At 40.4% G+C, this 27,250-nt stretch overlaps 1 protein-coding gene across 2 annotated transcripts in view; it reads right to left on the bottom strand.

Moving 5' to 3' along the window:
• The window catches only part of LOC149007544 (putative manganese-transporting ATPase PDR2), a 57,552-nt gene extending 51,762 nt beyond the window's left edge, over positions 1 to 5,790 (bottom strand). The window contains exons 1-2 of one of the 2 annotated variants that reach the window (XM_089167434.1): positions 5,714 to 5,790; positions 5,090 to 5,288 (exon numbers count right to left, since the gene is read on the bottom strand). The gene's annotated coding sequence lies outside the window, so the exon portion shown is untranslated. The other variant, XM_089167432.1, reaches the window with a different exon arrangement.
• Positions 5,791 to 27,250: the final 21,460 nt, after the last annotated feature.

The following is a 27,250-nucleotide window of genomic DNA, read 5'->3' as shown; positions in this document are numbered from 1 at the left end:
TCTTGTCAATCTCAAGTGGTTGGATCACTGAAAAAATTACAGGAAAAGCAAGCATGAGCTTGTGTATTAATTTTGGATCTGTAATTATAGGTGCTGTGAAGATCCAGTCGCCTAGCACTTGAGAGTGATCCCTAATTCCTACTTACATGCTGTCATTCTCACCTCAAAAAAGGCTTCCATTAGCTCCAACTCGTCCTGATCGTCTACTATAAAAGCCCTATCATACCCAATGAGAATCTGAATTGATCAAAAGAGATGAAGTCAAAGTGTTTTATTTTCATCAAAGCATTTCTATGTGACTGTTAATGTGTGTTTTCACTGATATTCTTCATCAAGCTGCTATAGTGTACTTTTCAACTAACGTTTCTTGCTGTTTCGCTGATTCTTATACAGTTTAACATCTACTTTGAATTTTGGAATCAATTGCTGTATTTCTTTGAAAACGGAGTTATAATCAGCAAGCAAACTAGTGCTTCATATTTTTGGGTCAAGTAGCATGCCTGAATCAAGGGGTGTTCTGAATGGATTTTATGTTGTCTTTTCTGCTGTCCTACAGTTTTTGCCTGCAGGTCTTGCACCATATAGGGCTTTGGTTACTATAGGCCTTCTCTATATCGAGTTTATGTTTCTTAATCAAGCAACAGGTCGGTTCATCCACTTTCCTCTTTGTCACTTCTGCAGAAACTGATTTACATTCGACCATTCACCATGAAATGTTGGCGTAAATTTTACTGCACGTATAAAGTGGATCTATATGCTCCTTTTTTCCTGTTCGCTGCCCTTAAAATTTCTAAAGCAGTGAAGAGCGTTGCTTGAACATCCATATATCCAAAGAAAGATTTGCTGTCCTTTTTCATATTTGTTACAATCAGTTTGGTTGAAGGGGAATTTTTTTTTTTTTTTTTTTTTTTTTGGATGAATAAATAATTGTATTAAAGCAAAAAAGAAAACAAAGCAAAATGAACAAAAGGGGGGGAGGAGGAAGAACCCGCAAGAGGGAGCAACACTCAAGGGGGGGGAATCAAAGAGCAACTAAGCCCCCAAGTGCTAACGATAAACCTATTCTTGGGATTATCATCAACAGGGGGATGGGGAGAGGAAAGCAATCTAGAAGACACATCAAAATAGATGGCTTTCCAAATCAAATCTATAGATCTAGATTTGGAAGTCCATCACCTAAGGTTACGCTCCCACCAACTGTGGTGGATGGTGGCACTAAAGACTAGCTTGCCTATATGGTCGCAAACGGAGCGTCCGGCAAAGTTCCTCAAAAACCAAGACCAATAACTAACAAACCCAAATGAACGTCTCGAGCGAGGCCAAATGGAAGCAATAGCCCTTCCCCAAAGGGGACGGGTAAGGGAGCAAGAGAAGAAAAGGCGGTCAATGTTCTCTAAGAACCATTCCCACATAAGGTACAGCTAGGGTTAGCAGGGATATGGCAACTAATGAAGAAGGACTGGATTGGAAGGGCATGGTTAAGGGCTCTTCAAAGGGTGAGGGCATAACAGGGGATGTTGCCTTTGAACCAAACCAAGGGGGACCAGGGGACCAGGGGGCCGGGGGATTTAGGGAGCAAATAAGGTTCCAGGCGGAGGAAGCAATAAAGGATTTAGATGGAGAAGGGATCCAAATGGTGGTATCTCAGGGAAAGTTATGGATAGGGGGAGAGCATTCTAGATTTGTGTGAAATTGGGGTGAGGGGGACCAAGACCCGTTAATGATGAAGGTATCAAGGGTGGAGGACTTGGGGATACTAGAATCATACACCATACGTGGGCCAAGAAGGGTGTAGAGAACGCCCAAAGGATGCCAGGGCTCTAGCCAAAAAAGAGTGGAAGATCTTTGAGAAATTTGGATAAAGATTGCAGAGAAAGCTCTAGGCCGAAGAAGCAAGATCTTCCTCCAAATCCATGATGGATTCGAGGGACACGCAACCGTCCAAAAGGAGTTGTGCTTGAGGATGTAAGAATAGACCCAGGAAACCTAAATACAATCATGCTTAGAAGTAATCTTCCAAATGAGATTAAGGAGATAAGCTAGGTTAACGTCAAGAATACGACGAATACCCAGGCCGCCCTCAAATCTGGGACGGCAGACTGTAGTCCAAGAAACGGGATGGAGGATACGGGAGGATTCTTGGCCTTTCCAAAGGAAAGCATAGAGAGAGCTTCCATGGAGTGGATGATGGATTTGGGAATGGAGAAAATGCTGCTCCAATAGAGAGATGAAGATTGGAGGACAGATTGGATGAGCACCACTATACCCGCAAAGGATAAGAGCTTTCCCTTCCAAAGTTGGAGGTTTTCCTAATTTGATCGAGCATAGGGGAACAGTGTTGGCGGGTGAGCCTACCAGGAATAAGGGGCATGCCAAGGTAGGTCACAGGAAAGGACTCAGGATTGAACCCCGAAAGCTGTAAGAGGGAGGAATGGATGGCGTCCGAGACTCCAAAGAGAAAGAGAGTAGATTCAGTAAGATTGACACGAAGACCAGAGAGGGCTTCGAAGGAGGAGAGAGAGGAGAGAATGGAAGAAACAGAATGGTGGTCAACTTTGGATTAAATCATGAGATCGTCAGCTGGTTGGTGAGATTTGAGGATCTACACTTAGGGATAGGAGAGATTAAGTATTGATCCGTTTTGGATTAGAGGATGTGGGAGAGGACCTCGATGGAGATGGAGATGCAAACCTCAATCCAAAACTAGAAGGGGGAAATAGGGATTGGGTGAGTAGAAGACTAGAAGGGGGGGGGAAATTGTCTTCAAGACAATTCAGCATACTATTGTGAAAGATATTCTCGAATACTAGCTTAAATGATAGAAGAGAATATCAGGGTAAGAAAAGAGAAGGGGAGAATGGATGAAATTCAAATTGTGATAGCGACCCCATATGAATTGCTCAACAGTACCCTAACCCTACTTAAAATTCATATTATTTAATCAAATCAACTCAACTTGATGGAGGGACACATTACAAATGTAGTTTGTAAAAGGACTCCTATACTAAGAAGGAAATATCTAACCCAATTTTTAATCTATTAGGGAACCTAAACTAACTAGTAAAGTGAAATAATAAGGAAATAGACTCAAGATAGGACTTTGACTACTAATCCTATGTACTAGCACTAGCCCCACCTTAGGTACATAACTAGGCCTATTACATTAATAAACCCAAAAATAAAAAGCCTAATATCTATAGAACCCACCCAGGGCTAAAATAAAGTATTATAAGGCCAAGTTGACCCATTTGGACACTCATAACTTCATCAAGATACATACTACTAGAACCCAAATTCTATGCACTTGCTGAAACACCCATCAATAAAGTGAAATAATAAGGAAATAGACTCAAAATAGGATTTTGACTACTAATCCTATGTACTAGCACTAGCCCCACCATAGGTACATAAACTAGGCCCATTACATTAATAAACCCAAAAATAAAAAGCCTAATATCTATAGAACCAACCCAGGGCTAAAATAAAGTATTATGAGTCCAAGTTGACCCATTTGAACACTCATAACTTCATCAAGATACATACTACTAGAACCCGAATTTTATGGACTTGCTGAAACACCCATCAACTCTCAGATTAAGAAATTCCAACCTCAGGAATAGAATACTTCAGAATCTAAAAATCTAGCAGTTGGATTGAGCATAACTTTTATACTGTAATATCTTGCCTAGACAGAAATCTCGAATTGAGTTTCAGCTACATAGGAGGTGGCTTGAGAATAATATTCCCATTGGATTATGAGTTATGACTACTGATCTTCTTGCTAATTTGGTAGCTAGTTGAAGTTCTTCGATCCCTTATTCTCCACTTGGATGTAGCAGAAATGATGCGAACCAAGATCTAGGGTTTGGCTAATTGATGTAATGCTCTATATCTAGGCTCAGTCCAGGATCCTCTTACCTGAGAATCAGCAGTCTTCTATGGCTGGACTACCCTTCAGTGGAGAGATTTTTTACAAATTCTAAATGGTGTAAGGGTTAGGCTAGAGCTAGGTAAGTTTAGCCAGGCTCTTGTGTTTTTTAAAGCTTGTAGCCTTGCTGTTTTTGATAGTTTCAGATCTGGAATTGAGGTTAGGGTTTTGGAAACTAGGTTTGAAGAATTCTAGGGTTAGGGTATGAAAGCTTATTTATAGCCTACTGAACGAAATTAAACTAGGACTCTAACTTGCAATGCAAATCAGGCTCAAACTCCTAGTTGTAGGGCTTTAACTCACACAAGAAACCTTCATAACTTACTGTAAGGGAATCCAATTTGAATTCTAAGAGTAGATATGGATTCCTTGCAAGGAGCAGACTACTGTAAGGAACTCCTTCACAAACTAGGAATCCAACTCTCATTTGGACTCTTCAATAACTAGACAATTAATTAAGAAATTCAAAAACAAAAATAGATTCAGGGTCCCACGAACATAATGGACCCAACAGAACCCTAACTTGGACTCAATGAAGGTTCTGCAAAATTATCAAAATACCCCTCGTGATACTAAGGGCAAGGTTCGGGGAACAGCCCGAGGCCCTTTTTCGGCTCTGAATATGATTTATATCAAGAAGATTCTCTCCAAACCCTTGGTGGAAATAAAGTTCTCTTAATGGATGGCAATGACATTGTAATGTTATTGCATATTTACTTAGACAACTCTACTCTATGGTTCTTTAGCTTTAACTAAAAGCACCTAGAACATGAGAATGACTCAACCATGTTCGAAGGAGACCGTGCTTGAAACCTACCAACACTATTTCAATTCAACCATTCATAGAAAAGTCAGATCATGCATCACAAAGATTAAATTTGTCATTAATGAATGCCCCCTCCGTTAGCTGTCAAACGTCATATTCTTTCCAAAATTTGCAAAAGGCAGCTGCCCAGAAACTCAAAGCAAAGTCATCATTCTTTTGGTCTCTGCCCCCCCCCCCCCCCCCCCAAATTGCTCGAACTACTCTTGCTGTCAACAAATTTTACATTATATGAAGTTCGGTTGTACAATCTTATATATTCCTTATATTAGTACACAAGAAGCAAAATACAAAAGATACTGGTACCAGATAAACAAACTTCTCAAATTAGAATTTACCTTGATATACTGGACAAAACATCTGAAATCCACAGACCAAGCCGTGAAGAGCAACACCAGAATGTGAAGAGTTACCAGGCCAAACAGCATAAATAATGGCAAACGGCCAAACGTCCAGACGCCATGGCCAACGTCTTTTCCTCAGCAATTCCACCCACTACCACTTTTCCATTGACATGGAACCTCGACATCTCTCTCCCTATTCCAAAAGTTCAAATTCAATTAGAATAGAGAAGCAAACCTCCTCGACAGATTTTATTATATTAAATCGAAAAAACTGTAAAAATATAATCTTGGTCACAATTGCATAAACCTTAAAACCCTTTCACCTTTGCAAAATCTTTGATAAAGAATTTATATATGTAGAAACCGTTCAATGTTCATCCCAAAAATACCGAACAACTCCCCGACTTCAATCACTCAGTTTGCTATTTTTCTGTAATTCGAAAACAATAGAAACCTCCAGAGAAGCAATAGTGAAGTGTGAAGTATTGTTTGTTCCTTCTTTTCTTTTTTTTTTTTTTTTTTTCAACGATAATCGCAGTAGAAACAAAAGACAAAATCTCAAATCAACTAGTAGATTAAATACTTTTTTTTTTTTGTCGAAGAAGATTAAGAACTCACTGGCTAGAAGTGGTAGATCAAATCAGCGATGAAACAAACGAGATCATTACTGATCGACCCAATTCTGTTCAAATTACCGTCCATGCTTATTTGGGACGAAGGGTGTCAATCTGTCCAATGACGGACGTGGATTTCGGGTCGGGTTTGATTTCTTAGGGGAATGGCAATCCTCAATCCATTGGGTTAACGAATTTTGCTTTCTTCAGACCCTTCCACCGTACACTAGGGCTGCCCCCCCCCCCGTACGATAATGCCGGTGTCACTTGGAAGCTGGGGCTTTGCAATCCCAAGCCCAACCCTATATGTTCATTGTCTAGCTTAGAGCACAAGGTCCCATTCTCGCCCGACCCTAGTTGGTAGTGCCAAGGATGTATTGTATCAGTGCTTCCCTAGCCTCACAGGCCTCGGAAAGCCAAGCCCATTCCGCCCTAAATGGAATCACTCTCCGATGGAAGATGGGTTGCCCTCCTGGGTTGGCCCTAAGTGGCCGAGCAGGAGAACCTCTAGATTGCCCGCCTGAGACCACCACCGACCTACCCGATTGGCCTTGATCCCGATTAGCCCTAATTGGCCCTTGTTCCTTAGCCCTCGTCTTGGGGGGGCGAACCCGTAGAGTGGCCCCGATTGCACCTTGTCCCCGGCCTTAATTGGCCAACCAGAACCATGTTCCTTTGTAATTAGCCTTGAATTGGGGCCCTGATTAACCCTATTTTGGCCCTAGCCTTAATTGGTCATATTATTGTACCTAAAATAACAAATGTAAATTCATAAAATAATAAAAATAAAAGTATCATAAATAAAATAAAAATAAAATTCATAAAAATATAAAAAGATTCAAGCTCATACAAAATGATAAAATAGTCAATAAGTTGATAGTGTTGATTTAAACATAAATAAATTCATACTCCATAATTCTATATTGACCTCTGAAAGTCTCTCATTGCTTTGATGATGGAAATTGAAAACTTCTCCCATTACTTTGGTGATGGAAATTGAAAACCCCTCCCATTTGATATTCTTATTCAATAAAAAAAAACCATATTCAAAACTTTGTTAACAAATAAATCAACGATAATTTAGTATTGATATTTTTTTCATAGTTAAAGAAAATTATATTTTAATTACAAACATAGCTATCTGTCCTTAATAAAAAAAAAAATTTCAAGAAAAATGTCAATATTCATGATGAGAAGTTGGGGTGTAGATTTGTTAGATATTAATTCTCTAATACTAGCTTTTATTATTTATAAAATATTATCTCGCCTTAGTCAAAAAAAAAATCAAAATGACCTAATTCAGAGCTAAAAATGACTAAAACTGACTTAATTTTAAAAAATAAAAATTATTTTAAAAAATAAAAATTATCTTAAAAATAATATAAAAAATGATCTCATAGTCTAATATTATCAAAATGATTGAAGGTCAAAGTCAAGACTTATAGTTCTATCAATGTTAATGTGAAGATTAGGGTAAAAATCTAATACATGATCAGGGTCAAATTAACATTAAGATTAGAGCCAAAATTAGGGTTAGGATCGGGCCAAAATCAGGTGGATGCTTACTACATTGGTAATGAAGATATAATTTATTTTTATTAATTTTTCTTACAAAACATGATCATGTTTTTAAAATTTGATAGGTGTCAAATATTCACCATGTGGATTATAATTAATTCCTCTCCATATGAGTGGAGGGTCCATACTCAAATCAGGGCCAAAATCATGGGCCTAGATCAATGCCAAGATTAGGGCCAAGATCAGGGCCAAGATCAGGGCTAGGATCAAGGCCAAGATTAGGGTCAGAATCAGGGCCAAAATCAGGGTTAGAATCAGGACCAGAATCAGGGCCAAAATCAAGGTTAGAATCAGGGCCAGAATCAAGGTCAATCAAGAGCCAAAATCAGAGCCAAAATCAGGGCCAAAATTAGGGCTAGAATAAGAGGTAGAATAAGGGCCAAAATAAGGGACGAGTCGGGATAGGCTGGGCAGGCCAGAGAATAATCCCAGGCCCGCCCTTGGCCCTAGTTCAGGGCCAGAATATTTTGGCCCTAACCCGCCCTTAGGGCCAAAATCTTTAGCCCAAGCCCTATTCGGGCTCAGGGCGAGTCAGGGCCGCCAGGGCCAAACTTGCACCCCTACTGTACACTCACCAAGCCATTTCTAAGTTTTAATAAATTGGATCATAAATGCTTAAGGGCATGTTTGGTTACATGAATCCAGAGATTTTAAATTTCCGGATTCATGAATGTGAGATTTATACCCGTTTGGTTGTGAAAATCTCTAGATTCATGAAATCTAGAGATTCATCTTTTACACTAAAAACGTGAATCTGTAGATTTATGAATACAGGGTGAAATCCATAAGTTTCATCCCTACTATAAAAACGTTAAACATTTCCACATTCATAAAAATCACAGATGAATCCATAGATTTCATTCCACATATTCGATTAACCAAACAACTAATTTATAAATTATGACTCCATAGATTTGAAATCTCTAGATATTTGAAATCTCCAGACTCATATAACCAAATAGGTCAAGAGGACCCCTCTTAAATGTATAGAGAAGGACGAGGAGATCATAATCATCCACCCCGATGAGAAAAAGATCCATAATCTACAGTTAAATGAAGCTTTTCCAAAGTGACATTACCCTTCTTTATTTATGATACAACACCTGACTTTGACAAGCTGGAGGACACCCATGTAAGCATGCCACCTGAGGACAAGCTAGAGAGAACAATACACAGTACACACATGCAAGTAAGGAGGTTAGCAAGGGCAAAATGCACACCAGGCTGCCTACGTGATTTTGCTTTGTAAAGGGTATTGATGTGAGGGGAAGGAACAGTTTTTTTTTTTGGCCAAATAGGGGAAGGAACAATTGAGGGTAAGGGATAGATGTCCATAGCTGTAAAGGGTAGGCATAATTGGATTTGCCACAAGCAGACTGCCCATAAAGGACTTGTAAGGCAAGTAAACCCTAATGAAAGTAGGAATGAGGGTGACAACAAGAATTAATCTCTCAATCATCTTTTTCTTTGCAAGGCTCTGTTTCCCTCTTTTCTCCCAACCCCTTAGTCCTAATCTCCCACTTTTCTTCTCAATTTCTGTGAGTGATTATATCATTGGTTTGACCTGCGGTGAGGCAATTGAATGCGGCCTCTGCAGAATATGGGGAATGCTTGGATGCTATACAGACAGCACTGGTGGAGCACAAGAGCATGCTGTTTGTAGTTGTCTCTACATAGTTTGGACAGTAGTCTCGACCAGCCGTTGAGGCTGAATATGCCATTGTTAGACACCTGTTAGCCCACCACGAGCTCATCATTTAGCACACCTTATATGACGATAGTTTAACCAAGTAACCAACACAAACAGACGCTGTTAAGGTAGATTTTCCCAAGTTGGAAGGAGAGGACCTTGTCGGCTGCATATTTAAGGATAAGAGGTTCTTTGAGTACCATGGAACACACGATGAACAACTGACTGACGATATCCTCATTTCACATGGACGGGGATACTCTATAGTGGTTCCAATGGATGTTTAGGGCTAAACAGAAGGTATTTACAAAGGTGCTGGAAAAGTCTCTTTGGACCATTGGAGTTTGAGGACGCACAAGCCTCTCACTCAAAGTTAACTCAACACACCACAATGATCGATTACCAAAGTAAATTTGAGGCCTTAGCTAATCGAACCATATGGTTGCCATCATCTTTTCTAGTTAGTTGTTTGGTTATGAGCTTGAAGGTAGAAATTAGAAATGAGGTGAAGGCCTTTAGGCCCCAAGACTAAGCACTGCTACATGAAGCAAAATTCACTGAAGCTAGCCAACCTTATACCCGAGCTCTCCCAATATCAGTGAGACCTGCACTGTTACCCATGCCGGCCACCTTGCAACTCAGGTGAAGCCACCGTTAGTGCCAGCAACTCCAAGAACGATACCAGTTAAGAGATTATCAACGGCAGAGATGCAACAAAGAAGGGAGTGTCGTCTCTATTATAATTGGGATGAGCACTTTACACCTTGGCATTGACGCAAGACGCGCCATTTCTTTTTATTAAAGTATGAAGAAGAACTGCCACCTAATGATTCATTAGCAGAGCTCCAAATAGTGGAGCTAGAGACATAGGGGTAGACAGCACGCTCATGCCGGAGTTCTCATTCCATTCGATGTCTGGGTAACAACGCAGACAACCTTCACCTACTATGTGATGCCTTTAAAAATTGATTAGCCCATGAATTCCTGCAAAACAATGTCAGATGAGCACCAATTCAGTGGTCAGAAAGCCACCTTCAAAGGTTAAATCAATAAGTGCATCACCACAGAGCTCTAACAAGTTGCATAGCTTAATTGAAAGATGACAATGGAGGGAAACAATTCAATTACCTTCTCTTTGTGTTGTACTTAATGTGGTTTATATAAGATTTACCTCTTACTGTCCATCGTTGGAGTAATTTACGAGCCTCATTTGCAGTCTTCCGATCATAGGGTTTTTCCTCCATTGATCTGCATTAGTTACATTTTCCATCTAGAGCATAATCGCTTATCCCGAGTTTAACGAGATCACGTCTCCTTCTATAACATTGGGTTCCTTGGTGCTTACAATACCTCTGGTTTTAATTCTTAAATTGGTCCCGATTGGAACGACTAAACTGACTGTGGTCTGACCCAGTTAACGATTATTGTTTTTACTTATCATGAGCCCCCCAGACCAAGGGATTAGGATTCACCAACCGATCACTTGGTATGTCTTTTCTCATTCATGAGTAATGGGTGTAATAGGTGGAAGTTTGAGAGTTCCTAGATCTTTTGACCACCCCTCAAGATCACATTCATTGTGAGAAACATCACATCTTCTCTAGTCGCATTCGTTCGTCACGACTCGCGCCATCAAAGCCACGTGTCCTTTGGGAACAGGCGCCATCATGACATCTTTTTACTCGAACCGTCCTCATCTTTCAACCTTTGATCTTGGATTAACCTCGTTTGTTGGTTTCCAAGTCTTGAACTGTTGCCTGCTCCTGATCTTCGATCTGAACTAATCCCATTCTTCCAATTTTGCCTTCTGAACCTATTTAAACCCCTTTGTACTTCAGTTCCAACATTACTTTTCCATCTTGCGATTTCTTCTGCTCTTGAAGTCTCCAACAAGCTCTAACGATTCAGGTCTTCCATATTCGACTTCAATTCGTTTAAGAATAAACAAGTAAGTTCTTCCCTTACTTTGCTCAGTTTCTTCTTCTCTTTCTTCCTCTCTTTTCTGCCTTTAGGTTTGAGACCTTAGCCTGTCTAGGACTTCATTTCCTTTTCTTTCATTAGATAAACCCTTAGAGCTTACCTATTTCCTAATCATGGGTAGCGGGAGAACATCTGAGGATGACTCCATAAACCGAATGGTTGAGGGGGATGATTCTGCTAATCAACCAAGACCTTCAACCTTTGTAAAGCTGTCGAGGGACAGGAATGTGAGGGTCACCGATCATTGGTTTGGCACTTTTGTTCATTCTGCCCCTATGGAACAACTTGGGAATGAAATGGAGGGTGAAATCATTGCTTCTCCTCCATCTTCCTGAAAGCACAAAGCCTCCAAGCAGGAAGTTGCTAGAAGTTCCCAACCATCCAAGAGACCTTCGAATGGTCCAAGCATTTACACCTCCTACATTCATCCTACCAAAGTAGATAAGATTACGGTGTTTCAATTCCTTTCTTCTACCTCCTTTGGGTCCCTAACCCTAAAGAAAGGGTTAATTCTAATCCCCCCCACCCTTGCCCAAGGGGTTCTCCATTTACATTGAAACCTTGAAAAGTGGGGTCAGACGTCCTTTCTTTTCCACCATGTTTGTTGAAATCCTCAATCACTGGGACCTTTATGTTTCTCCCGAACACTGGTGTCACATCATTGGCTTCATCGGTCTGTGTTTCGAGCTTTGAATCACTCCTTCTTTACCTCTTTTTTCCCAATTGTATTATCTCAGCAAATCCAACCCTCAAGGTTGGTTTTTCTTTTCCAAGCATCCCAGCAGTGAGCTAGGATGGTCGGGCAGTATCCTTGCTAAAGGTACTTGCCCTTCTAATCATAAAGGGTGGCATCATCGGTTCCTGTTCTGTCAAGCACCTCCTAGGGATCTAAACTTCCCTATCACTTGGAGTATTCAGAACGCTTATACCCAAGTGAATCATCCCTTCCCTCTATCTCTCGATGAGGACAATGTCATTCAAACCATAAAGTATATTCGGGCGCTTCAGGAGATCCATGGTCTCGCTATGGAGTACGAGGCAATGCTTCAGTGGTGGGGTCAAGCCTTTGGTGAGCTCTTAATCTCTTATCACTTTGCTTTTGAAGTTGACGAAGTATTTTTCTAATCTTCATTCTTTTTCTATTTGCAGTGCCTCTAGAGTACAATCCAAAGGCGGTAAAGCCCTTGAAAAAATCATGGTTTTTAGGCAGCTGAGGACAAGGTTGCTAGAATGAGAAGGAAAGAGCCCGAGGCCTCCCACTTGACCCCCAAGGCTTCCACCCATGCCCCCAAGGGTCTATTGAAGACTGGTCATTACCAAGTGGTCAAGGGAAAGGGCTCAATCGAAATTGCCGAATAGATGCAAGAAGACATCAATTTGGCAAAAAGAAGGCATGACCTTGCTGACGACGCTACTTCGAAGAAAGCCAAGGTCGAGCAGGGGACGTGCACATCCCCCCTCCATGGAAGTTGTCAGTGAGGAATATGGTCTTCAGAGATTCTAACCTGACTTTGGAGTGGAGTACAAATGCTCGAATGCCAGCAGATAGGGAGATCCCCACCGTTATGTTCGACGAAGAGTTTGTAACTCTTCAATAAGGTGAAGTTTCTAATTCGGTAACGTCTCTTCTCCTTTTTTTTTTTTTTTTTTACTTAATATTCTACATTCAAACCTTTTACTGGTTGTAGGGTCCTATCGACTTCCATCGGCACATGAAGGCTTTGCTAAGGGTGGGTCGCCTCAGTGTTCAGGTGAAGCGTCACGACAAGGAGATGGAGGCCAAAGAAAAAGAGGTCTCTCGGCTGAAAGAAGACAACTCTAAGCTTTGTAAAGCTGGAGAGGAGTTGGTGGCTGACACAGGAAGGATTGGGGAGCTTGAACGCAAAGTAACCAGGCTACAAATGTGAAATCCAGCCCAAACCTAACCAGGACACCCTATTTATTTTGAGATAAAGAAAGACTTGTTTGATGTTAGACCTTGATTTCAGTGTTATTATCTTTGAAAGCCTTAGGAGGTCATGTCAGACCTTTTCCTTAGGGTAACTCCAATGTCCCGAAGTGAAGGAAGAAGTCTTCGTGGGCCCTCTTTGTGGAAGACATGGTGTTTGACCCAAAACCCATGGACATTGACGATGATGCCCCTTAATTGAGTACATTGTCAGTGTTTAGTGAAATTCTGCGCATTGAAGAAGGTTGAATTAGTTGAAGTACCAAATGAACTCCCGTGCTCAATCCAATGGTATTTCCTGAAACTAGACTTCTTGATTGACTTGTAAAAGAAAATCCCACTCAATTTGACCCTGTATAGCCCTCCGAATCCTTGTCCGAAGTTGCTGAACTATTTCTGGATTTTTCTGCTGAACTGCCTTTGGTCGATCCTCCTTGGTCGATGCCATCAACCAAAAGCATCGACCAAAGTTTCCCAGAGTCGAAGTTAATGATTCTTTTAGAATATTCTCTCATCTATATATGCTAACCTCGTGTTTTGAACCCTATTACGCTCATCTTAGCCACTGAGAACGAGAGTGGAGCTTCCCAAGGCACTCTCTTGGTGTTTGTGAAGGATTCTTGCCCCCAATCATTGCAATCATTGTCTCTTGACTCCATTATCATCTTCTAAGGTATGATTCTCTCTCTTTCTCTCTATTCTACCCACTTCTCTTCTTCTTTTTACTGATGAGACCATGGCCAAGGTGCTGCAACCTTGCAAGCACCTTGCCATGAATGTCTCTTCCCATTTACATTGATTTTCCTTCATTCTTGCTATGCCTCACTTGCATCTTGATCCTTGCATATGCATTACCATGATTCCTTGTTTAGCAACTTGATTTCTTATATTAGACTGAAATGTGGAGTATGATTAGTCTAATTTTTGGCTTGCAAATGATTGTAATCTTGTTCCTAACCCATTCCCTAACTAATTATCTAGCTTCCCTTTCAATTACATCGATTTCTCATGAATGCTAGGATTCTTGTCTTTATAACATAGGGTCTCAAATTAGGGGTTTTCATTTGGGCCATTGGATTATGATAATACTTGCTAGGTAGTGTTCTTACATTGTTATTAATCATCCCTTCAAGTTTCGGATCAATCCGAGCCCCAGAAGACCGATTTTGGACCAAAATCCCCAAAATCCAATATGCAGCCTGAGACTGTCTTGGTCGATCCCATCGACCAAGAGCATCGACCAAACATGCTGCTGAATTGTATCCTCCGCCGTTTTGACCCGTTCAACCTCCGATTTCCCCGATTTCTTCTCTAGTCTTTCATTTATGTTTGTCTAGGGTCTTATTGCCATCATTGGATCATTCTTGTGTAACCTTTGGATCATCAGCATCACAGCATAAGGTAAGGACGGTTATCGCCATAAATACATAGGCTATGTGATTATGTCTTGATGTTCATAACCTAGTGAATCTAGTTTCTTTATTACTTTTGGACATCATAGGACTGTTATACATGCTTTAGAACAGTAGTATTGTGTTTATATATATTCTTGTTATAATGATTAGTCATTTTTGTTACTTATATTTATGATGAATCATTGCGATGTTATGACTTAACTTCTATTATGATGATGTATCATTCATGTATGGTATGATGGACTTGAGCAATGTAATTGCTTAGGTATAATCTGGGATTGGGAGTGCCCTACTGGTACTTCTGTCCTTGGACATCGGAGGGAATAGTTTGGGATGTTCTCCGAAGATGCCCATCGACGCTTTCCAGGATTATTGGATGACATATATAGGGATTGTCTAGTGGTGTTTGGCTAGGATGTCCCTGTCGTATCAGACCTGAATCGGAAGGGCATTGAGACCAAACGACCCGTGGTTATCTCATCCTCCCAACCGGTACTCTAACTGGCATACCCAAGAGTGTAATCCACAGCTCCGAAGATCAAGTATCGAGGAAATCATCCTCCCACATATACAAGAAATAATCAAGGTTTACTATTATAAACAAGGTTCAAAACAAGAAATGAATAAACAATATAATCAAAGTGCGGAAAATGATACCAGATATCTGTAGATATCAAAAGAAGTAAAGTGAGGCGGAAACTCACTCCACAAATACAGCGAAACGTAGTATAAGTCTAAAAGGAATAACAAAGAAAATAAGAAAGATAACTAAACTAAGAGTCTTCTATCCTATAGATGACATCTTCAAAATAGTGGACTTCATCAATCCATTTGAGATGTTCCACCACCACGTTGCCTTTAATCGTAGTATGAAACTTGATCAACTGAGGGATCATCAGAGTAATCTTGATTGTTGCCAACGCCTTGCGCGTAGTACGCTTCATCGGCTTGCACTTCATCGTACTGTCCGTCATAGTAATCAGTACTTGTAGAATAGTCTAGCAAAACAATGTACAAAAGGAATGAGTTTCGAAGAAACTCAGTAAGGTAGTTATCCATAACAACATAAATAACATGTGGCAGAACATAGCAAGATGCAATGCAGTATGAAACAGATAATGTATGTATGCATCTAAACTCTATGTATGCTGGTCTCTATTGGCAGACATGCTTTAAGTCATAGCACCATACTTCTTTGGGTAGGTCACGCATACTACTCCTGTTGGTAGTGGGTCCAGCATCCCTCTCGGACATTCCATGGCTGGGGGTTAAGTCAACTCTCTCTCACATCACCATTTGGTCTAAGTACTGGCGCATGTCAGGGTAAAAGCCTAGCCCAATGCAAGTCATCTACTCAGTTACATCAACTCAGATCCAGATACTTCCATTCCTCCCCTCTCGGGATCCTTTCCAGTATCCTTCACACTAGAGTCAGCGTATTCGACTCTCTCAAATATGGACTCATCAATCCTATTGGTTATTCACATATGGTAAACGGGAAGCTCTCATGTCCTCTCATGGATATAACTCACCGGTCTTAAGCGCCCATGAGCCCAAGTCTAACCATATGCAATCCTCCAATACATGGCCCCCACAATGTAATTCCCGTCCTCTCACGGGTTGGTTACCGGTCTTGAGTGCTCGTGAATCCCCATTGCTGCCACGGGTTGTTCGGTCTCAATACCCTTCCGATTTGGGTCTGATATAACGGGAGCATCCTAGCCAAACACTACTAGACAGCCCTAGGCATGACAATCAATAATTCGGGAAAGCGTCGATGGACAACCCCGGAAACATCCCATACTATTTCCGATAATGTCCAAGGACAGAAGTGTCAAAAGGACACCTCTCAATCCCAAATCATACCTAATCAGACACAATCTCAGATCAGACATGACATACACAGTCAACAGTTCATCATATACAAAAGAGTATACAGTCATGATCTAATCGTTAAACAATGTAGTAATAGCGATTCACATAAGCTTAAATAATAAAAGAAAACATAAGCAAGTGCTACTGTTCTCATAGTAGTAAATCAAAAATATAAAGTATAACAACAGTATGTAAACTCATAGTTTCATAAGGTAGAAACCAGAGAGAATGCGATCTATGTAATTAAGGAGATAACTGTCCTTACCTTCTAACTCGTAAAGGAACTTAGGGAATCAAGTAAGACCTTGACTAAACTTGAGAAGAAAGTCCTAAACAAGTGTATACAACATGTTAGGAAAGATACATAGAAGGAAAGATCTCAAATTAATCAAAACAGACCAAGAATGAGGTTGTTGTACTCATTGGTCGATTGATTGGTCTACTGACCCAGTCGACCAATGAGTCAACCAACAGAGACAGTGGCCTTCAAGAATCAAAATTTTTAGAATAAGAAACCGAATTTGGTGGTTCAAAAGGGTACAAAATAAGGGGGAAACTATATTGGTAGTATCCTAGTATATAGAGGACATCAAACCACCACCCAAACCAAGTTTCCAAGTTACAACTTAGGAACCAAAAGGTTAACCTAATTAGGTTAAATCATGGATCATGAAGAAAACACAGAATGATCAAGGATAAAGAATTAGAGGATGATAGGTTACAATTCTGTAAAGAAAATAAAATGATTGGCTTCTAACATGATCAAAATAGGGGTTCTTGATTTTATCCAAGAAACTAGGGTTTCACCCTTTTTGGCTCCCATGAAAAAGGTGGAGATCACAAGATGAAAGGGAATAAATTGTTGGTTAATAATAACAAGGGAAACATTCAATGCTCAAGTTTAGATTAACATAAATATTACCCATGAGGTTTCCCTCTCATGGGAGGTTACCAAAAAGGTTCCCAGAAAGATCATACAAGGGTTAGGGTTTCAAGAAATAATTGGCTAGGGTTTCAAGAATTCAACTGGTTAGGGTTGAGATCATGACGATGATCATAGATCTCAAAGAATAGAATGAGACCATGGAATAGATGGTTGTAAGAATGCAGCATCATCTTCTTGATCTCAGTCAAGAACAAGGTTGAAGAAAGAAAATCAGAGATAGAAAAGAAAAGAGATCAAACACATACCTTTGATGTAGGAGGATGAAGATCAATTCAGTTCTTGCGAGATATCAACCAAGGATGCAAGGGAATTGATTAGAATGGAGTTCTAACTCGTTCCAGAGGCTTAGAAGGCAGATGAGGCGGAGTATTCCCGAGATTAGACTTAAATAGAGTAGCCACGACCTAATTTACAAAAACAGAATCCATTGGTCGATTGATTGGTCGAGTGGTCCAGTCGACCAATGAGTCGACCAATAAAGACAGCAACTTCAAAACAGGGAATTGAAGGCTCAGACAAGTCCAAACATCAAGGGGTTTTGCACACACCTAAAGTGACATACCTAGTAGGTAGAAATGCCTTTGAACCAATACAGAGAGCACTCCAAGTCCATCAACTAATCCGATCTTTATCAGGGTGCAGTTTCCATAAATGGAACACTGACATCAACACTCAAGGATTTCAATTCCAACCACCAAGTCTTCTACTGAAATGGCCCAAAGCTGACTTCTTGCCTTACTTCGGGTTGCTGGACCTACAAACAACAGGGTTTCCGGGTCAGGGTTAGGGCTGGGTTTCACAGTGGTAGGGTATGGTTTGATGGGCACTTAAGACCGGTAACCAACCCGTGAGAGGACATAAACCATACTACGGATACCCGAAAGGGGCCATTTATTGGTAGGGTTGCAAATAGCTAGACTTGGGCTCACGGGCGCTCAAATATCGGTGGGTCATATTCGTGAGAGGACGTGAGAGCTTCCTATCTACTATTTGTGGATGACCAATAGGGTTGGTGAGTCCGTGGGTAATATCCGTGACTCTAGTGTGAAGGATACCGGAAAGGATCCCGGAATGGGAGGAATGGACGTATCTGGATCTGACATGATATGACTGAGTAGATGACTTGCATTGGGCTAGGCTTTACCTTGACATGCGCCAATACTTAGACCAAATGGTGATGTGAGAGAGTGGTGACCGAAACCCCAGCCATGGATTGTCCGAGAGGGATGCAGGACCCAATTCCCCCCGGTGTTGAGTGATTGAGACTTACCTAAAGAAGTACGGTGCTATGACTTAAAGCATGTCTACCTTAGAGACTAGCATTCATAGAGTTAGAATCATACTTGCATCATGTGTTTCATATCATATTGTATCATGTTATGGTTTGTATCATATGGCTTATGTTTATAGAATAACTGACTTGCTGAGTTCTTTTGAACTCACTCCCTTTTTTGCAACATCTTGTTTTACACTCTATTGCAGGTACTACTACTGTTGACTATGACAGTCAACACTCTGAAGAGCAAGATGGTGACTCGTATCACATTGGTTACGGTGAACAAGTTGATAAAGACTAGTCTGAATTTGAGACTTATCTAGAGCATATCGGTTTTGCACTTGTGTGCTAGAGATGGGATATCGTCTCTTTCCCTTTTAACACTTTATTTGATTCTTTGAGACCGCAGTTTAGTTTGTTCCCCTGTCACTTTGGAAACCGGTTGTAACCCCTATTGTTAGTCAATCTACCTTCCACTATTATTATAGGATGGGTTTCCCCCTCCTTTTCACACTTTGACTATTTATCCTATTTGTATCATTTCCACACTCTGATGTTCTTTGTGATCCTTTTGAGATCCTTTATTGACTTTTATTATTAAATTATTTGAATACAAAGATTTGTTCTTGCTTTTGATTATATTATTGTGCTAAGTGGCTATGATCGTTCCTAAACTTGATCGGCGGGACCGTGAATCACTCCCCCCGGTAATCCAGATAGGGTACCCCCTGGGTGGATGTGATAGGGGACGTGTACATCCCTCCTCCATGGAAGTTGTCAGTGAGGGATATGGTCTTCAGAGATTCTAATCTGGCTTTGGAGTGGAGTACAAATGCTCGAATGCCAGCAAATAGGGAGATCCCCACTGTTATGCTCGACGAAGAGTTTGTGAACTCTTCAATAAGGTGAAGTTTCTAATTCGGTAACATCTCTTCTCCTTTTTTTTTTTTTTTTTTTTTACTTAATATTCTACATTCAAACCTTTTACTGGTTGTAGGGTCCTACCGACTTCCATCGGCACATGAAGGCTTTGCTAAGGGTGGGTCGCCTCTGTGTTCAGGTGAAGCGTCACGACAAGGAGATGGAGGCCAAAGAAAAAGAGGTCTCCCGGCTGAAAGAAGACAACTCTAAGCTTTGTAAAGCTGGAGAGGAGTTGATGGCTGACACAAGAAAGATTGGGGAGCTTGAACACGAAGTAACCAGGCTACAATTGCACTTTTGGCTTCGGACTACAAGGTCGAAGGCTTGTTGAAGGAACCAGATGATATTTAAGATCACCTCCTTTATGCCATTCCTACAAGACCTGACGGTCTACCGATCGAGGTTTGGAAAGCTTGCGTTTAGAAGTACCTAAACAGTAAGCCGTTTGCAGTCCTTCTCGCTCGCTACAATTCAATGGCGTACCATGACGGCCAAAATGAGGTTTGGAGATCCATTCTAACTCAGAACGTTGCCTTCCCTATGAAATCCCTCACAAACCCTAATCTGAAAATCTATGTTGTAGGTCTGAAGACCCAAAGTCAAGGTAGGAGAGAGCTATAGACCCTCTCAATTGAACCCATTGGCTCTGACCTAGAACCAATGGAGGTTGATAGTGAAGATCATATTATGGAAACCCTAAGTGACTTTGAGAGAAGATGTAGCTTAAGTGAAGATGGACTTTGAGCACGGTGTTGACACCTTCGAAAGGTCCTACACAATCAGGTAAGACCCTTTCTTAAGTTGGAAGAGGACCCAAGTGTTGAATACGGCTTTCAAGGACAAAATTCAACATTTGACCAAAGAGGACTTGATGAGAACAGTTATATGTGAAATCTTAGGGCATAAAGCATGCATTTTATACACTTAGAGTGGAGTTACCTTGGGTTTTATGTTGTTTTTGCAGATTTTAGGACTTTTCAAGATTTAAGCAAATATTTGGAGTTTTGGGCTTGAATCATGCAATTTTACACGTCAAGAAGTCCATTTAAATTCTCAAATGCAAAAATGGGACTGATTTGGAGCATGATGAACTAGAGATGTGATTATGGGCCAATTCCGAAATATTGAAGAGATAAAGAAAGCAAATTTGATCTACGGCTGAGATTATAAATTATCAATCAAACCTACAGAGATATTATTGAGAGAGTCCAAATGGAGAAAAGAGTCCTTTGCATACTTCAATATCTTATTTCCTATTTGGAATTTGATTAAAAAAAGAAAAAGAGGAAACAGAATTATATTTAAAGAAGGAAGAGGCAAAAATCCCGTTTTTGAATGTCTCTGTCCAGTTTCGATCAAGCCCTTCATCGAACGGTCATCCGGCGTCCGATCGTGCTAATTTTTGGAGGAGAGCTTCACGAATTCTTAAACCTCAAATCCAACGGTGGAATTATGCATCTGATCTCTCTAAGTTGGTTCGATTAGTACGTCAAAACCCTAATTGGCTGAGTCAGATAGGAACTCTGAGTTTGATTCAAATTCTGTCAAGATTCATATCTCATGTAAACTCTATAAAAGGAGAGGATACTCCATCAAAGGAGGATGTGTTCTAGAGCTTAGTAGAAGCATTCTTTCTCCTCTCTTCAGTTTATTTAGGTTTTCTTTAGTTTTCTTTGCTTGCATTTGTGAGATTTTAATTTCTAGATTGAATTTTAGGTTTAATTTTTTTTATGTAATGCAACTCAAGTTCAAGTTTCAAGTTTTTAGATTCATTTTCTCTGGGTCTAGCAATTGCAGATTTAGATCATTCTAGATCTAGATCTGGTTGTTAGGGTTGGTTGAGATTTGAATCGTTTGTTCAATTCGGAAGTATGTAACCTTCTTTATTAATCTTCTCTCCTCCCTCCATTCCCGCTTCTACCCCTCCATATTCTTAATTTAGGATTTACTTTCAGCATTTATTTATTGTTCTCCCTTCCCCTGGATCCTTGATCAAAGATGTCTACAGTCGTGCCTCTCTTTGGTTAAGGTTTCCATTTTACTTTCTACAATTTACTTTCTGTTATTTACTTTCTACAATTTACTTTCAACATTTATTTATTGTTCTCCCTTTTCCCTGGGTCCTTAATCAAAGATGCCTACAGTCGTGCCTCTCTTTGGTTAAGGTTTCCCTTTCCTTTTATTGCTTTGATTATTTCTTTTCTGCAATTTCTTTTTTTCTAATACCCATTCCCTCGATCGGTGTACTGTAAGCTACAGCAAAAGGTCCACGGTCAAAATCATTATTATTATACTCCCCTTCCCTTGATCCAGAGCTAACACTCGGATCACTACCCTTTTCCTTTTATTTTTATTGTTCGCATTTTTTTCCTGTCTTTTATTTATGCATTGATTGTGTTTGCTTTATTTTTCATTTCAATTCGATTGCATTAGATGTATGGATTAGGATCGTTTAGTTTAGTTAATTAGTTTAATAAAAATTGAATCATTCCACTCTCGCATTATTATTAAGAAGTTGAATTCTAAGTGGCATATCTCCCTGAGATCAACCCGTTAGCTACACGATACTATGTGCTTGCGGTTACTTTTTGTTGGTGCAACCTAGAGGGGGGTGATTAGGTTGTACCTAGTGGTTTATACCAAATTCTTGGTTTGGTTGCAATTTCAAAATGAATTAACAGTTTAGAATGAAATTTAATGAAAACAGCAATCACAAACACAGAATTTATAGTGGTTCAACTCTACGAGTCTACGTCCACTCCTCTCTTAGCCTCAAAAGAGTTTTCCCACTAACGAATCTCTTTCAATACAATGGGTAGAGAATCAAACCCTTACAATATTTGTTACGGGGCAAGAGTACCCTTTACAATCTTCGTTCACGGGCAAGAGTACCCAATACAATAAATTCTAATCAACCTAGACTAGAATTAAATAACCAATTCAAAATGCAAGAAGTATTGGATATTACCTATCAAAGGAGGGTAACACTTTACCCCTTGAGTGCGAGTGATGCAATGAATGAATCAAGAATAGCAAGTATCAATATACTTCAGTCGCTTTCAATAACTCCAAGCTTTGCTTCAGTAAAAACTTGCTTATTAACTTTGGAATATCCCTCAAAGTTAAACGGAGTTGGGAGGACAATAATAATGGTAAGAACACCAAGGATTTGCTTTTTCACTTGTGAGTGAATATGTGCTTGATCGGGGGGGGGGGGAGAAGAATGATTCTCAAATGGGGGTGGTTGGACTTTTATAGACCTCAATTCAATGCCCTCCCCATTTCCCCAACGGATATAAAATCTCAACGAGATTTTAGTCAAATGGTTGTCCGTCTGCCCAGATGGTCAGCCGTCTCAAAAGTATCTGTTGCAAACAACTGTTGAGAATATTCGCTTCAAACTAGCCATTATAGTCAAGTCAGGGCCAAACGGACGTCCGTCTACCCAGACGGTCATCCGTCTGGCCTGGACTGGCCCAGACGGGCGTCCGTCTATCAGACGGAAAGGCGTCCGTCTGGCCTTCTGTTGTTTTTGAGAAACAGATTCATCAACGTCTGAGCTCTGTTTTGCTGAACAGTTTTGGGGCTGGGACATGGCTTGGGTTTTTGGATCTTTTGTTCAACCCTAAGCGTTGTGCACCTTACTAACATGTCCTAGGTCACTCTAGTAACATGAATTACATATTATGGATGCATTTACATGTGTGTGTATGCGAAAGTCTCCTAAGCCCTAATTTAGCCTAAGTCTTGATCTTTGACTTGGTCTTTGACTTGATCTTGATCAACGGTCTTGATACTCCTCTTGACTTTGGTTCTTTGTCTAAGATGATTTGAGTTGATCTTGAGCTTGACTCTCCGGTAATTTCTTTGATCCGGTTATTTACATCGAGATTCTCTGTAGTGATGACCTGGACAAAATATATCTACATGGAAAAATTAGTAGAGTGTTTGTCATCATCAAAACTGATTGGAGGCTGATGTGGCAAATGCTGACATGGCATTTTCCAACAATCTCCCCTTTTTGATGATGACAAACGTGCAAGTGATAAAATGATATAAATCGTAAAGCATTACCATTTATGCACTTGGATGATTATATAACCATGAAGTGTGCTTATTACCCTTAGTAAGCATCATATAACTCATCATATGTATTTCCAATCTTCATTTTACGGCTTTATTTTCTCCCCGTTTGTCAGAAACAAAAAGGAGGAAAAGCATGGCATGCTCCCCCTACTTAAGAAGCTCCCCCTAAACATGAGCTTCCCGTTGTTATCACAAGCAAGAAGACAGGTAGAGAATAAGAGGGGAAAAAAACATACACTTTGTATTGCATCATAGATTGTTTTAATCAATGTAAAGGCAACAATCAGATTTAAACATAAGTGTTAGCAAAGTGCAATAGCTATAACGACAGCAAAAGAAAAAAAACAAGTGTTCAACTGAAAATCAGAAAGCAAAAACATAGAACAAAAAAGAACATGAAGATAGCAATTAGTCAACATCGTCACTGCCTTCCTCATCATCTGCACTCCCATCTTCATTCCCACTGCCACTGCCACTTCCTTCAATGTCTTCCTCTTCATCTCCTTCCTCGTCGCGTTCCTCGTCTGTGACTCCCGGTTCCGGTAGAGGAGGAATCTGAAGATGAGTCATCATATGGTGCATCATGATGGTTTGATGAGCGAGCATGCTGTCAACAGTATCCATTCGATGTCCTATGGAGTCAAAGCGGGCATCGAAGTGTTGTTACATGTTGGTGAGGCGCGAATCAAGTGCTTGAAATCTTGAAGCAGTTGAGGAGGAATAGGAAGATGGCTGTTGGGGCCCAGCTGATGTGCCCTCTACATCCATAGGTTGAGGGGCACTCTTTCGGCGTGCTTGAGCCGTGGTTCGCTTGCAGGAGGAAACAATGCCTTTGGCGTCTATCCTGGAGGTAGGTGGGGTAGGGTCCTCATTTTTCAGGCTAACGTTGAAGTGCTTGAAGATTTTGGTGAGGAGACTGCCATATGGTAGACATTTGTTCCCAGTCACAGCAGACTGAATCATGTAGGAGAGAATGGCATATGGGAGATAGAGAGGAACTTGATGAATAATACAGTAGGTGACATATGTTTGAAAGGAGGTAATATCAGATCGATGTCCCTTTTTAGGAATTACATTCCGTTGAGTGATCTTACTTACAACTTTGGCTTGTTCAGTGAACATGGTTTCTTGAATGTCCACGTGGTAGCAAGGAGGGGTTTCAGGTGGGAGAAGACTTTGGTAGACTCTATCTATCTGAACATCCTCAGGTGGGGTATCCTTGTAGGTCCAAAAAAGAAGAGCACCCTCCGTGGAGAGCTGACAGATGGGGTAAAAAGAGGGGATGGTGAGAGTAATGTCTACCCCTTTCACATATGAGGTGACTGTCAGATTTTCATTTGTTCCCTCATGCCGAAGATTGGCATATAAATGATTGATTAAGCAGGCATAGGTGATTTTCTCAGCATGAAGCATGGATTCCCAACCCATGGCTTCAAACATGTCCTTGATGGGAAATTTGGAGAACGCATCAAGGTCAATAGTGGAGCCTTGTGCAATGTTGCGGGCAGCAACTCTAGGGTACATCCTTTGAGCCCTAGCATCCCTAAACCATTTGTCTAGCCTAGGTGGACTCTCAGGAGGTTGGTTTCAGGAAGAGCGAGGAGGGTGGGCTCTAGATGCGGAGGCACCACCTCTGACTGACGGATGCTTGCGACGAGGCATGATTTATCTGTTAAACAAGATGTCAACAGGTATAAGTAAACATATTGCACAGAGAGTTTGTGAATTTCTATTTAGAAATGCAGGAAGGACTCATGTGCGAAGGACAGATAGCGAAAGACAATAGCGAAAATCAGAGAAACCCTAAAAATTTGTGCCCTAATGGCATGTAATCTTCATAGGTTTGAAGATTATAAGTTGATTTTACTCATCTAGAGGCTTGTTTCAACCAACAATTATTCCACAGAATATGGTTTCAACAAGTAACTCAGAGTATAGGGTTTTAATAATAACGAGATTTGGAATACAAATACAAAACAGGAAAAAATGAAGTTTTGAGGATACCAAATCAGTTAGTTGAATGATGCTGTAAAAATAATTATATGAGGGAAAGGAATGCATAAGAAGGGTCAAGAAGAGGTGCAATCATACTATGGAGTTTCAGTATGACAGCATGGTAATGACCCAAGGAATTTCATAGGAACCAAAAAACAACAACTCATATGACTAAATCCAGAATTGTAGTGTAGTCGATAGATCAATCTTGATTTGGGAACAAAAAATATATGGACATATGGATTTGAAGACTTACCAAGAGAAATTGCACGCAATAGAGAGGGAGAGATGGAGATGCTGCAGGTGATGCTTCAGACGCACAAGACAGAGAAGCGATGATGCTGCTGCAGGCTGTGTCGTGTGCAATTTGTTTGAGGTTTTAAGAAGGAAAGGGAGAGAGAGATATGGGAAGAAGGTAGGAGAAAAGTTAGGGATTGTGAAACGTTTTGAAATCGTGGGGAGTGAGAGATGGATGAGAGGAAAGTTAGGGATTTGAAAACACAATCGTGTGTTTTTGAAAAGAGTCAGACGGATGACCGTCTGAACTAGACGGGCGTCCGTCTGTTTTATAGTTGTCTGTGTTTTTGAACACAGTGAGCCAGACGGAATTCCATCTAGACTCTGTAGTCAGACGGACAACCGTCTGAGGTGCTAAACTACCCAGTACTTTGGGAAGTTGGAGTTTGATACCTGGTGGAATGAATTGTTCTATTCTAAGAGATCAATTAACCCCAATTCTCGTTGTAGTTCAACAAAACGGTCTTCACTTAGGGGTTTTGTGAAACTATCCGCTAATTGATGGCTTGTATCAATGAATTCAAGAATGATTTCATTCTTTTGGATACAATCCCTAAGAAAAGGATGTCTAATGTCAATGTGCTTGGCTCGGGAGTGAAGCACAGGATTCTTGCTAAGATTGATGGCACTAGTGCTATCACACTTGATAGGACTTTTGTTGAGTTGAATCTTGTAGTCGAGCAAGGTTTGTTTCATCCAAATGACTTGTGCACAGCATTTGTCAGCGGCAATGTATTCCGCCTCGGTTATCGATAGAGCAACACAGTTTTGTTTCTTGCCGAACCATGACACTAGGCAGGGTCCAAGCAAATGACATGTGCTACTTGTGCTCTTCTAGTCAACATGACAACCGGCAAAGTCAACATCCGAAAAACTTAACAAGTCAAATTCTTGATTTCTGAGATACCAGAGTCCTAAGTTGGATGTGCCTTTCAAATATTTGAATATTCTTTTAATGGCACAGGCATGGGACTGTTTAGGATTAGCTTGATATCTTGCACAAACACTAAACATGATATCCGGTCTACTAGTTAAGTATAGAAGACTTCCAATCATACCTCTATATTTGGTGGCATCAAAAAGTTTCCCTTCCTCATCTTTTGATAATTTCAAAGATGTGCTCATGGGTGTTCCATTTGTCATTTGAGATGTCACATCAAATTTCTTGAGGAGTTCTTTTATATACTTGGTTTGACTAATAAAGATGCCATTGTCATTTTGTTTAGTTTGGAGACCAAGAAAGAAGGATAATTCACCCATCATACTCATTTCAAACTCATTTCTCATGCAAGTACTAAACTCATGACACAATGATTCATTTGTAGCACCAAATATGATATCATCTACATATATTTGAACGATTATAATATCATGTTTCTTATATTTTACAAATAGTGTGGTGTCTACTTTACCCATTGAGAATTCCTTTTGTACTAGAAATTTACTTAGTCATTCATACCAAGCACGTGGGGCTTGTTTAAGTCCATAGAGAGCCCTTTTTAGTTTGAAGACATGATTTGGAAAAGTGGAGTCT

This window comes from Hakea prostrata, chromosome 8 (assembly GCF_041222555.1).
Source record: "Hakea prostrata isolate BN-2017 chromosome 8, UWA_Hpros_2, whole genome shotgun sequence".
Taxonomy (NCBI): Eukaryota; Viridiplantae; Streptophyta; class Magnoliopsida; order Proteales; family Proteaceae; genus Hakea; species Hakea prostrata.
Note: the sequence above shows the minus strand (reverse complement) of the source record. Positions and strands in the feature narration are given on the sequence as shown.